Consider the following 13,189-nt stretch of genomic DNA (forward strand, 5'->3'; position numbering starts at 1 on the left):
GGGGGGTGATGATGGCAACATCCAAGGATGAATCATTCATCTGAGAAGTAAAGTTTTAAAGAAATGAGAGAAATGGAAATAACAAAGTGTACAAATGGTAAACAGACATCAAGGAGCCCATGCAGGAAAACGTTCATCTTCTTATCAAGTCAATTCTAACTGCTGCCACTATCTTCAGTTCCTTCTACTGATCTCTAATTACTCACTAAGAAACCATAACTCTTATGTGCTCTAGCCTCTTTAAATTGTGGATTCTAGTATTGGTATTGCAATGCTATGTGGCAAAGCTAGTATGAAAATTTTGCATAAAATGGCTACATTGAATCTTGAATAAAAGGAACAATTCTTATTCTATACTCATGGGACTCTTCCCCCAGTTGAGCATTACATTTTGTTGCATCCAAGATTCAAACAAAAATCCTCACAAAGACAGATATAATTTTATCATAAATATTTACACGTTTCAAATTGATGGACATTAGCCACTCCATTTATCTTGCAGTTTCCTTGTAAATGAAGTCCATCCAGTGTCTACATCTTATTGAGAAAAATCTGTGAAGCTAATGCAGAAAGAAGAATCCAAATAGACCAAAATAAATGTTCCCATCCTGAGCCAAGAAAAAAAAAAAAAAAAGAAAGAAAGAAACCATAACTTCCTTTCTCAGCTGGATTCTAAGCTTCTTATGTGCCTTTTTCATGGTAGGTCCTCTGGATTGTAAAACAACAGTTTGTAAATAAAAACAAAACAAAACAAAGACCTCCACAAGAGTATCAAATTTTCTATTCATATTCAGTTTTAATTTTCAGAAAAATAAGAATTATGTTTTACTAATATTTAGTATTTAACTTTAATTCAAGTTTATAATTTATAAATGAATGCATGCTATTCATTTATTTAAAATTTAATGTGTGCATCGTATACATAGCCTTTGAATACTTTCCAATTTGTATAATTATTTTGTCTATGTTACAGTACTAAAATTATTTTGAAGAATAACTTTCTGAATGTTTTTACAATATAATTTACTAATGACAAATTCTTCACCATGATATTCAATTGTGAACAATGAACAGAAAAATTTAACAGGAATCAGACTTAATATTCTTAGTGCTTAACTGAACTTTGGAGTACTATGTGCTAATTTTCTTATGTCGTAACTCCTGAAAGCCTGTTTGACACTGCTAATGTCAAATGCACATTATGTCTACTATCAAAATAATATCAATTCATTCATATTTCTCTTTAATTTAAACGTTTGGTTCTGGCATGTACGTAAGCAAATACCAAATTATCTTCATGCAGAGTTTATAAAGGGAACAGAAATAAATTGACAAAATAGACTGACAAAAAATCAGTCATTAATTCACATATTGTAGTAAGTATCTTTCTTTTTTTAAAATTATTTATTTATTTATTTATTTATTTATGTATTTATTTTTTGGGCTTCTTTGGGTCTTCATTACTGTGCACGGGCTTTCTCTAGTTGCACCGAGCAGGGGCTACTCTTCCCTGCGGTATGCGGATTTCTTATTGTGGTGGCTCCTTTTGTTGCAGAGCACGGGTTCTAGGCACACCGGCTTCAGTAGTTGTGGCGCACGGGCTTAGCTGCTCCATGGCATATGGGATCTTCCCGGATCAAGGATCGAACCCGTGTCCCCTGCATTGGCAGGCAGATTCTTAACCACTGTGCCACCAGGGAAGTCCAGTAAGTATCTTTCATAGTCCTTCAATGTAAGTAATTTTCATACTCCTTTAATGTCTGAATGTCAACTATTTTCAGCTAAATGATATTCTACCTGTAAATGAACTAACAAATAACACTGATGTAAGGTAGAACCAGTTAACATTTTTAGTATATGAAACTTGAATCAAATATTTGAAACTTTTGACAAAATTGGAAACTAGGCAAAAATGGATCTGTTAGTATCAATGCTTCCATTATTAAAAGTATTTGTTTCCATTGTAAGTAAAAATGAGTGTTGTTGAGAGGATTACTAGCAGTACACCCAAGGTTGAGGCTTGTGCTTATTTATCTCAGATTCCCCAGGCCAACACTGCCAAGTTCATGCTTATTTGTGAACTTGGATGTATAGAATTATTAACAAAGTTTATTTCCTAAACTTCTTTGGAATTATTGCTGAAAAACCTTCAGAATGCACCTCACAACACTGATAGTATTTAATAGCATGATAACTTATCTCCATTTCTCCTGAAACTGTCTTTCAAATGATTATGAGTTCTACTGAATAAAAACTGTCTTATTTATTTACCTCATCAAATACAGCCACATAAGTGATCTCAACTTCATATTATACCATGCAATCTCAATATTTTTCTTATAGTTCCTCACTTGTATACCTGTCTTTCCCAGCTGGAATCTAAGCTTTGTATGTACTTTTCCATGGTAGGTCCTCTGGATTCTAGAGCAATGGTCTATGAATAAAAAACTTGAGTTCTTCTATTCATATGTCATTTTACTTGTAAGGAAAGAAAGCATTAAGTTTTACTAATATTTACTAATATTTCATATATAAATTAACTGCAAGTTTATAATTCATAAATTGATGTATACTATTTATTTTTATTTATAAAACAGAAAAATAAAATTTTACTATGTAATTCATGATTTTAAAACTTTGGAAAATACTGTTCTGGAACACAAGACACTTGAAAATATGTTGTATTTATCTTGAAACATGGATGTTTAGTTAAGTGTTTGACATAGTAGGTCTATAATAAATATCTGTTGAATAAATTCAATTTATTGTGATGTTACTTCAAAAATATAAAGATGGCTGTTCTCAAATAAATTACTTGCTTTCCTCTTTTATTTTGATTACTTTTATTATAAAATAAATATAGAAAACATTAAATGAAATTTTAAAACAAGAAATAAAATCATCCAAACAAAGCCAATCCTTTCATTTTTGTTTTTGCTGCAGTCCTAGTGTATGTACTTTAAACACAGTTGTAATCAAATTGTACATATAATTTAGTGTTCTGCTTAATATCCATTTTCTATACCACAGCAGGTCTCTTTTGTTGTTGTTATTTCCCTACAGTTTATATCAATATAATATAATGCCACAATCTCCCCCTGTGAATTTTTCTGTTCACATCACTTATTGTCAAATATGTCTAATTTTCTAAACTGTACACAGCTTTGCACCAGTGCCATTTATTTCCATCACATAATTAGACCACTGCAGCCACAATGTATACTATTAAACACAGTTTTAATGTTGAAAGTTGATCAAACTCTAGCTCTTGGACTATAGTTTTGCAACCAAGTGCCTGACTCTTGTATTCATGAAGAACACTATTCATATTCATCAATGCATTTCTGAGACATCACAAGTCCAAATGTCCCAGGGTCTGGGGAATAAAATAAATTAGTGAAATATTCAAGCTCGACAAAGACCACTATTCACACCCTATTAATAATCAGCATGTTCAAAAAATATGAGTCTGTGTAAACTGTGGCTCAGAGCGGGCCCTAACTAAATGGTGTATCTGCTCTGCAGCTTCAGTGACTCTTTCCCATATGGTCAGGCTGGCCAGTGCGGCCAGATCTTCCGCGTTTTTATATATTATTATTTGTTTTGTTATGCAGTACAGAATTCCAAATTCTATGTGAATTCTCCAAGTTGTTAAATGTTGGCAAAGACTTATTAAAGCCCTATATCATAGACCAAATAAAGTATGTTCAGTTTTTGAGAGCTCTGATATAGGCTAATAGTTTGTTGCAAAGGTACACGTGTTGTTAAATAAGTTTAAAAAATAAAAATAATAAAATTACACATGTTAATAACATACTGGTTTTAATGCTAAACTTAGTAAAAGTGAAAATTCTATTATAGGTAATCTGATCAGTCTCTTTTTTTTTTAATAGACTTTTACTTTAAGTATTTGTTTATTTATTTATTTATGGCTGTGTTGGGTCTTCGTTTCTGTGCGAGGGCTTTCTCTAGTTGCGGCGAGCGGAGACCAGTCTTCATCGCGGTGCGCGGGCCTCTCACTATCGCGGCCTCTCTTGTTGCGGAGCACAGGCTCCAGACGCGCAGGCTCAGTAATTGTGGCTCACGGGCCTAGTTGCTCCGCGGCACGTGGGATCTACCCAGACCAGGGCTCGAACCCGTGTGCCCTGCATTGGCAGGCAGACTCTCAACCACTACGCCACCAGGGAAGCCCCTGATCAGTCTCTTTTATTTTACATATATACATGGAAATCCAAAAATTTTAGCTGATTTACCTCAAGGTGACAGGACTAGGTAACAACAACTATCATCAGTACCAAGAACACTTTCTCTCTCTCTCTCTCTCTCTTTCTCTAATTTGGTTAAAACGTTGAACAAGTTCAAAGGATTAAAAAAATTTCACTTTGTATTATATTAGTAACTATAGTAAAATGAAATTTAGATTCCATGTAACTTTATTCCAAATCACATGAAATTTCAAATTAACCAATTAACAAGAGAAAATGAAACAAATAATACTAGATTTCACAAAACAACTTTATGACTGTATCAGTAGTTTACTGTAGAGTTGACAGAATCCCTTTCAACACTCACATATATATGCGTCTATTAATGCAGCTAAAACAAATATAATCATGAACTGAGAAAGCTCTAAAGAGGCACAGGAAGTTGGATTTAACCTCTGTATCTCCCTGTTTGACCAAGGACAAATCATTTACCTTGGCTAATCTAAAATTTCTTCATGCATAGGAAAGTCCTAAAAACCCAATTTATACTCTTTTTAGAGAAATCAGAAATTCATAGGCTCTTAAGAAAATAAATAATCCAAAGCTATTACTGGCTTCTGATAAATCTGGAAACTCAAAAAATGTCATCAAAATTCAACTGTGCTTCCCCATCTCTCTGCTTGGCTTTCTTTGTTGGTTCTGTGGGTAGATCCCATGCTTCATTATGACCACAGGACTGCTTCCAGGTTTACAATACATAAAACCCAAGAGTAAAATTTTTTTCAAAAATTCTAACAAAAGTCCTAGAATAGCTTTGTTCATGGCTTTAGTTTTGTTCCCACTCTACAACCAATCTCCATGGGAGTGTGATCTCCCCAGCTGGGTACAGCTGGAAGGTATGGCCATCAGTGAAATGGGATAATGTCAGCAACACCTGAACCAGTGAGCAAAGAGTGTGGACAGAGTAATTCATAATCAAAGCCCAGCAAATTCTTGAAAAGAGGAAATGGATATGAGACAAGAAAACCAACATACAAACTCTTCAACATTAAACATTGTTTTGAAAATATTACGTAAGTAAAGTTATATATAGTATGAAGAAAATAGTCATTCCTCTTTAAATAGTAAGTAATTCTGAATGTGAGATTACTTCTATATTATCAACAGCAAGAACAGATGTACATGTGTGCATCTATACATAAGTGAAGTAAAAAATGATACAAGGATATATATTCAGCATTTGCTTAATAGCAACTGAAAATGAAAATATTTTTGTCATTTTTTTAAACTAAACTTGATGCTTAAATTGATTTTGATGGGCAGAAAGACATTTATGACAAGAAGCAATTCTTTACAACCAAATTGATGTCAGTGGATAAAAAAGAGAAAAGATATAAATATGTAACATTTCTATCACACATAAAAAAGTGTCCTATCAAATAAATATCTACATGATACATTTCCTCTGTAATGTACCTACTCATTTTGGGTTTCAATTTTAATTTAGGCAATTATAATAGGTATTTATGTTTGACTATTTTGTTATGTAGTTGCTTAAACAAAATTTAGAACTTTAATGAAAACGTCAGTCTTTAATTATTACCTAATAAATCCCTACCATTTCTCCAGATGTACTGGTCTTTGATTAGATATTTTACTCCTGACTTGCTTTTAAATAAGTTGATTGTAAATAAAGAGAAAAATATAATCAGTTATCTGCAAATAATGATCAAAATTAAAAGCATGGTATATTAATGTAGTATTATTTGTTTGTAAGATGTTAAAATTTATACAATGCTCTAAGCCAAATAATTCATCAGTATTTTAAAGAGAATAAATGAAAGTTAAGTAATCAGATTATTTTGTGCAAAGATCACTTTTAATCAGCATCAATTGCATTCTTTAGCAGTTACATTATATATATATAAAATCATTGCATTATTATAATATATATATAATTATATATTATATGTAATTCAAATAATGCATGTATTTGGGGTCCAAACTCCTACTCAAGTAAAATCACATTATTACCATTTTTTGAAAGTCAAATTATCTACTTATATAGTATGTGATTTTATAATGATCACAAATTATCTAAATGGAAATGTAATTTGAAAGATGCAAAATTACCTGTGAAATATATTACTTCTTTGATAAATTATTGTGATTAACTGTGATTATTTTCTTAACTCTTCAGCTGCTCTATGTTATCCTAATTCATTATACAGAAATTAACTTATATAAATTTCTTGAAAATTTTCAGTAAAAATCAATATTATTATTATCATCTCTGTACATTTTTCTAGTTTCATAGTTTCTTAAACTAATGGTTAGAATTTAATATACTCCATAAGATATTATTCTAAATTCCTTAATATTTTTCTTTCTCTATTTCATAACTATTTATTGGAAAATTGTTATATACCACATATAATTCTGCTTTAAAAAAACTTCCCTTTGTGAACTAAAATAAGACCTAGATAAGCACATGTCTAATTGCCATATCCCCTACATTTTCATCTGTCTTGTCCTTGAATTTTTAGGCAGTGATAAATTAGGTGTGTGACTCAGATGGAGTCCATCACATTCAGTTAGTAATAATCTATCACAGAGCTCAAGTAACAAGAAACATGTGGAAATAATTCTGATCATTAATGTCAATTTACAGGGCTTTACTTTGTAAACATGGAAAGATAATTTAATTTCTACCTCTCTCAATGTTATTTGAAAGTTATAGTCTAATCAGTTTGTTGGTCTCTAATGATATATAGACATAGACTTTACGTATTGCTACCATATATATATATATATATACACACACAATTTCTAATATATTATGTGTCTTTATATCTTTGTGTATGTGTCTGTTTAATAGGTGGATTTGCAAAATAAAAGTAGACTATTTTATCCTAAATCTATGGGAAGAGATGATTTACTCCGCCACCAATCAATGAAGAAAAAAGTAAAGAAATATCATAGAACATATTGGAAGAAACTTTGCTTTTTGCTTTTCATGTGTACAGCCAAAATTGAAAGTTACTATTTAAGATTCACCTTTAAAGTGATAGTTTTTAATGGTGTTACAAATTTAATTTTAGTGATAATGCAATATGGACTGATGTGTGTGTCCCCCTACAATTCATATATTGAAGCCTTAACCCCCAGAGTGGCTGTATTTGGAGATGGGACTCTAATGAAGTAATTAAGGTTAAATGAGATCTTAAGGGTGGGGTCCTCATCTGATGGATTAGTCTCCTTATAAGATGACATGCCAGAGAGCTTGCCCTCCTCCCTCTCATTCTCTCTCTCTCTCTCTGAACACAGGCACTGAGGAAAGTATATGTGAGGACATAGCCAGAAGTACAAGCCAGGAAGAGAGCCCTCACAAAACACTAAATTGGCTGGATTCTATCTTCCAGAACTGTGAGTAAATAGATTTCTGTTGTTTAAGCCATCCAGTTTGTGATATTTTGTTATGGCATGCTGAGCAGACTAATATATAGTTTTAATGCCATTATGTTTTAGCAATATTTTCTGTTAGTGTAATATTAAGTCAATGATACATTGAGATTTTATTATATATAATCTAGCCAAGATGTAATGAGAGCCTGTGCTAAAACAGTTCAGTGGAAAGCAGATGAAGGGGCAGATATATTAAGAACATAGATATCTACAAAATCTGTTTCTGGATTTGGAATGGAAGGCAAAAGATTATAAAATGGTAGAAGATTAGGTTTGTTATTAGAATGCACGTTGTTATAAAATCATATACTACCCACCCCCAAAACGAAGAAAAGACAGAGAAGGATTATAAGAAAACATATGTTTATTGTGTAAATGTTCAAGTTTTCTGGATTAACCTTTCTGGATCCTCTTTAAGGCTAACCCCTTCACCATGCACAGGTTTCATTGAAAATTATAAACATAAAAAAGAGAATAATTAGAAAGAGAAAGGAAACAAGGAATAAATGAAATTCACAGTGAATAATGTGATTCACTGAATAATTTTAAAATTTACTGAAGTTTCTTGAGAGCAGAATTAGGCCTTGAAGAAAACTTCAGGCACAATAGATTATATGTTGAATAACTTTAAACACTAAAGATCAATAAACTTGAAATCAGAGTAAAAGTGACCATCCAAACTGATGTACAGATTGAAAAAACCTGAAACTGAAAAGGAACAGACCTCCTGTGACCTGTAGGACAAAAATGTTTTGCGTATTAAATTTGTAATTGAAGTCTCAGAAGAAGAAGGAAGGGAGAGTAAGAAGAGTATAAAATAATACTTAGGATATTTGTTTAGGAGTTTCTCCTATGCACTAACCTTATGACTCAGTATTACCATTTCTGGTTATTAACCCATGAGAAATGAAAAGAACACCAGTGGGTTCTTAAATAATGTTCATAACAGCTTTATTAATAGCCCTCAACTAGAAATCACCCAAATTTTCAACAACTGGAAATGAATACTAATTATGGTGTATCCATTAAATGTAACAGCATTCCTTACTTGGTCTACAGTAACAATCTTGTAATCATTTTCCCTTATTCCAATCTTTCCTTATATTTTCCTTAGGTGCCAATCAGAGTAAAGTGTCCACATGTAAATGAAATATGTCAATTCTCCAGTGAAAACTTTCCATTTTATTTTTGCTTCTCATCACACTGAAAATACCACTGAAAATCTATAGTCATAATGCAGTGGTTGTAATTGATTTGGCCCTGGGATCACCAATCTGAATGTGTCCCCTACTCATCATTTATTGTTGATCAGGCATTGAAATGGAACCTAAGACATCAAATACATTTTCCTTATAGGTGCTAAAACAATAGTGATTAATCCAAGTTATTACCTTTTTCGTGTTCACAAGCTATTATTTATTTACCTTATGATTCATTAGTTTTATTCATTTTGGAAATTTTTTAAAATGTAAATTTTAAAGATATTTTCAAATTCAATTTGCTATTTTAATAGAGCATAACTCTGTTGGTTTTCTATATCTGTTAAAACAAATTAACCAGATTTGGTGGGTTCAAACAACAGTAATTTATGCTTCAGAGTTCTTGAGGCCAGAAGCCCAAAATTAGTTTCCCTTGGCCAAAATTAAGGTGTAGGCACTCCCTCCAGAGACTTTAGCAGATAATTTGATTTTTTCCTCTTCCGAATTCTGGCTGCTCGTGGAATTCCTTTGCTTGTGGCTCTATCATCCCAATCTTCAAGGCTGGCACCTTCAACTCTCACTCTACTCTGTCTTCACACAGCCTTCTCCTCTGTGTTTTTCAGATCTTCAACTGTCTCTCTTTCATAAAGATATATATCATTGCATTTAGGGCCCACTCAGATAATCTAGAATAATCTTCCCACCTCAAGATCCTTAACTTAATCATATCTGCAAGACCTTTTTTTTTTCCAAATAAGGTGACATTCATGGGTTCCACAGATTAGTCTACGAATATCTTTGGGGGGGGATTTTTTTTAGTTTACCACAATAAATAATCATTAATTTATCAAATATCTTAGTATTGACATCTGTAAATATATGTGGTGTGTACATTAAAATACCCAGAAGATTGTTTTTTACTACCACAATAAACACAAACACTATTCTACAACTTTCAAATCATTGCCAAAAAGGAGAAATATATTTATTTTTATTGACGTTTAGCATATATTTTTTATTCTGCTGAGTGGTCCATTAAGTTATTTTTATATCTTTGTTATGCACTGTACTTAGTTACTTAGAACCACATTGTGGCAGGAAACGAACAAAAAAGTCCAATGAGAATTTAGAAGATCTTGGGACCAAATAAAACAATTACTGTGAAGACGTGTTATACATAAAGTACTATGCAGATGCTATTTATTATTACATTTACCCAATAATAGCCACCTTGGACTTGTGACTAGATCACTCTAAATATGAGTTTTTACATTACTTTGCTACATAACAAACCTCTGAAATGTAATGACGTATAACAACATTTTATCTTCTCACAATTTGTGGTTATCAGTTTGGCCTGGGCCTAGTTGGGTGGTTCTTCAGCGGGTCTCCTGTGGTCACTCACGAAACTACAATCACTAGGAGGCTCAACTTGGGCCTTACTTATAGTACTGGTGATTTTGCTACTGGCCAAATGTTTTCAGGAGACCAACCCAGGCATCTTCATATGGTGGCCAGATTCAAAAAGCAACAGGAAAAAAGGACATGTCCCACTGTGCAGGCACTTTTCAAGCCACAGCTCACATTATATATTTCAACTCCCAAATGGTGAAATCATATCACATGGTTTCGACCATAGTCAATGTCCAGGCATTGTATCTAGGGATGCAGACATCCTTGGGTATCATTACTGATACAGTTCTCCCAATTCATCCATTACAAAATTTTATGCAGAGTGAGTATAAGTACTTTTTTATTATATATCAGTGATCAAGGAGAATCATTTCTTGTTATTAAGGAAAAGATTTTAAGTCTTTCAAAATACCCAGCATACTAGTGTCTACAACTCCATAACTAAAACTTTATTACTTTGTCTTAAGCTAAACAGGTGCTTTATCGACCTCTTTAAAATTCAAACTGTCACTGAAGAAAATAACGTTTTCAATAAAAAATATTTCCACTATGAAAGAGTTTCTCAGACAATCTTCTTGACACACAAGTAAAGAAACACACAACATAGGTGTATAAGACTAAAGAGTTGCAATGCTATCAGCTATCATGCTCTCTTCATAGACTAACCAAGCAATTTCTTGTCTGAATATTCTTGTCGAAATGCACTGCTTTGTTTACTTTTCTTCCAACTTATTGAAACTTTGATTTAAGGACAAAGACAAAGGTCAGACAGTTGGCTATTTTATTTATTCTTCTAAAATTTGATTTTTTTTTTATTAGTAGATATAACGCTGAGATTGTAACAGAAAGAACAAACCTGACTCCATATTGGATCTATTCCTTTAGCTCCAACCTTTGTGCTCTGTTGCCTGTGCTTAGTCAAGCTGCCTCTGCACCTTTGTCTCGTCAATCAGTAAATAGCCTGAAATATACAAGATAGCCCTTTCTCAATGTTCTGCCTCTCGGGCTTGACATTTAAAGTATAATACTTTTCCTTAATATAGAGATAGAAAGTTGCAGCACAGAAAATAACTTTTGTCTTGTTGAAGGTTTACAGGAACATTGTGACCAGACATATGTGGACAATTGCAAGAACAAAGGATTATCACATCCTCTCCAGGATCTGGCTGGCATGGAAATGACTGAGACAACCAGTCACACACACACACACCCCATTAGTATAAAAGAAGCCTGAATTTTAACTCTGGTAGGATGATTCTTTGGAACATCAGTCCACCATCTTCTCAGTCTGCTTGCTTTCCAAATAAAGTCACCATTCTGTGTCCCAACACCTCCTCTCTCAACTTATTGACCTGTCCTGAGGTGAGCAGTACCAGCTTGGACTCAGTAACAAGATGCTACTATTCATATCATATTCTGAATGGAAGGCTCACAGAAACTATATGTAATAAGGTAAAAAAAAAAAAAAAAAAAAAGGTGCAGAGCTAAAATTTAACTGAAAGTAGAAGCCCATTAATTGTACAACTATATAATTTATAAATAATAATTTTGTTGCAAGAGGCTTACAATTTACTTTCTACAGAGTCTAAGGAGATGTACTATGCACAGGGGAAGACATACAATTGATCAATTCATCCTAAGATAAAGCATTGATAGGCATTCTCCCTCTCTGAAGTCTCCAAACTTAGGGAGTACCAGTTTTATATATTTATTTGACATGTATATATATTTGATTATATATTTATAAATTTGATTTAATTTTCCAGAAATCAGGGAATGTGAATGCTTTGATAACCTTTATTTCTCCAGTGTGTAGCATGATGTCTAGCCAGAGTACATAATCCATAAATATTTGCTCTATGAATAAATGAATTCTGAATAATAAGAAAAATAAAGATGTCACCTAATTTGATAATATGTTGAAAAACTGTGAAAATTGAAAAAAATTATTAAATTGAAACATTATTGCACTGCTATAGATTATTTTTAAATGATTGCTAAGATTATTTTAAATTATAGATTATTTTGAAATGAACTTGGCATCTGGTTAGATAAGCAAGTTCCTCGTTTTATACAACTACTATGAAAAGCCAATTTGCTGATGCAGACTGTAACAATTTACTATGAATCCCAGAATAAAGTTGTTTTTAAATGTTCTAGTGACATGTATTAAGTAATCAAAAGACCAGACCCTGATAGTGGGGAAAAGGAAGAGGATTATATTAAAACATGCTTTAATGCCACATTTTCCCCTTTGTGGTAAGTTAAAGGAAAAGCACTTGGGCCTATATTAATTATGATGTTTTTGGTGGAGGTGTGAGTACTTCTAAAACTATAGGCAATATTTTTTCAAAATTCCTTATAATCTATCTGTTCTGTTCATATAAACCCATATGAAAACAAATATAAGCATAAATTTCTCCCACATAGGTTTTTTACTGAATGGTGCAAATTAGATACCCAATTAATAATATTTCTTGAAAGGATAAATGAATGACAGCTAAAGCACCCTATAGAATATAATCAAGTATTATTATTGCTCAGAGTTACTAGAAAATCTTGGCAACTTGATAATAAGCAAAAGAAAACAAAAGATAAATAAATCAGTTTGTATGAAGTAAAAGTATTATAAAAAGTATAGTAACCTGGCACTGTACAATTGACACTACTGAAAATTGCGTAAATACTTCCTAAAAGATAAGAGACAAGGGAAGAAAAGTGGGTGAGAGTCTGTAAAACAAAGATCATTAATAGTTACTTTATAAATAAATAAGCAACAAAGATATATTGTACAGCACAGGGAAATATAGCCATTATTTTGTAATAACTTTAAATGGACTATAATCTGTAAAAATATTGAATCACTATGTTGTAAACCTGAAACCAATGTAATATTGTAAATCAAGT

General features: G+C 32.3%; 1 long non-coding RNA gene across 1 annotated transcript; it reads left to right on the forward strand.

Annotated features, from left to right (window-relative positions):
• Nucleotides 1-511: 511 nt before the first annotated feature.
• Nucleotides 512-12,179, forward strand: LOC132362150 (uncharacterized). Its single transcript, XR_009502284.1, has 4 exons — nucleotides 512-699; nucleotides 1,556-1,706; nucleotides 7,533-7,631; nucleotides 11,371-12,179. It is a non-coding gene; the product is annotated as an uncharacterized LOC132362150 (long non-coding RNA).
• Nucleotides 12,180-13,189: the final 1,010 nt, after the last annotated feature.

Source organism: Balaenoptera ricei, chromosome 3, assembly GCF_028023285.1.
Source record: "Balaenoptera ricei isolate mBalRic1 chromosome 3, mBalRic1.hap2, whole genome shotgun sequence".
In the NCBI taxonomy this organism is placed as follows: Eukaryota; Metazoa; Chordata; class Mammalia; order Artiodactyla; family Balaenopteridae; genus Balaenoptera; species Balaenoptera ricei.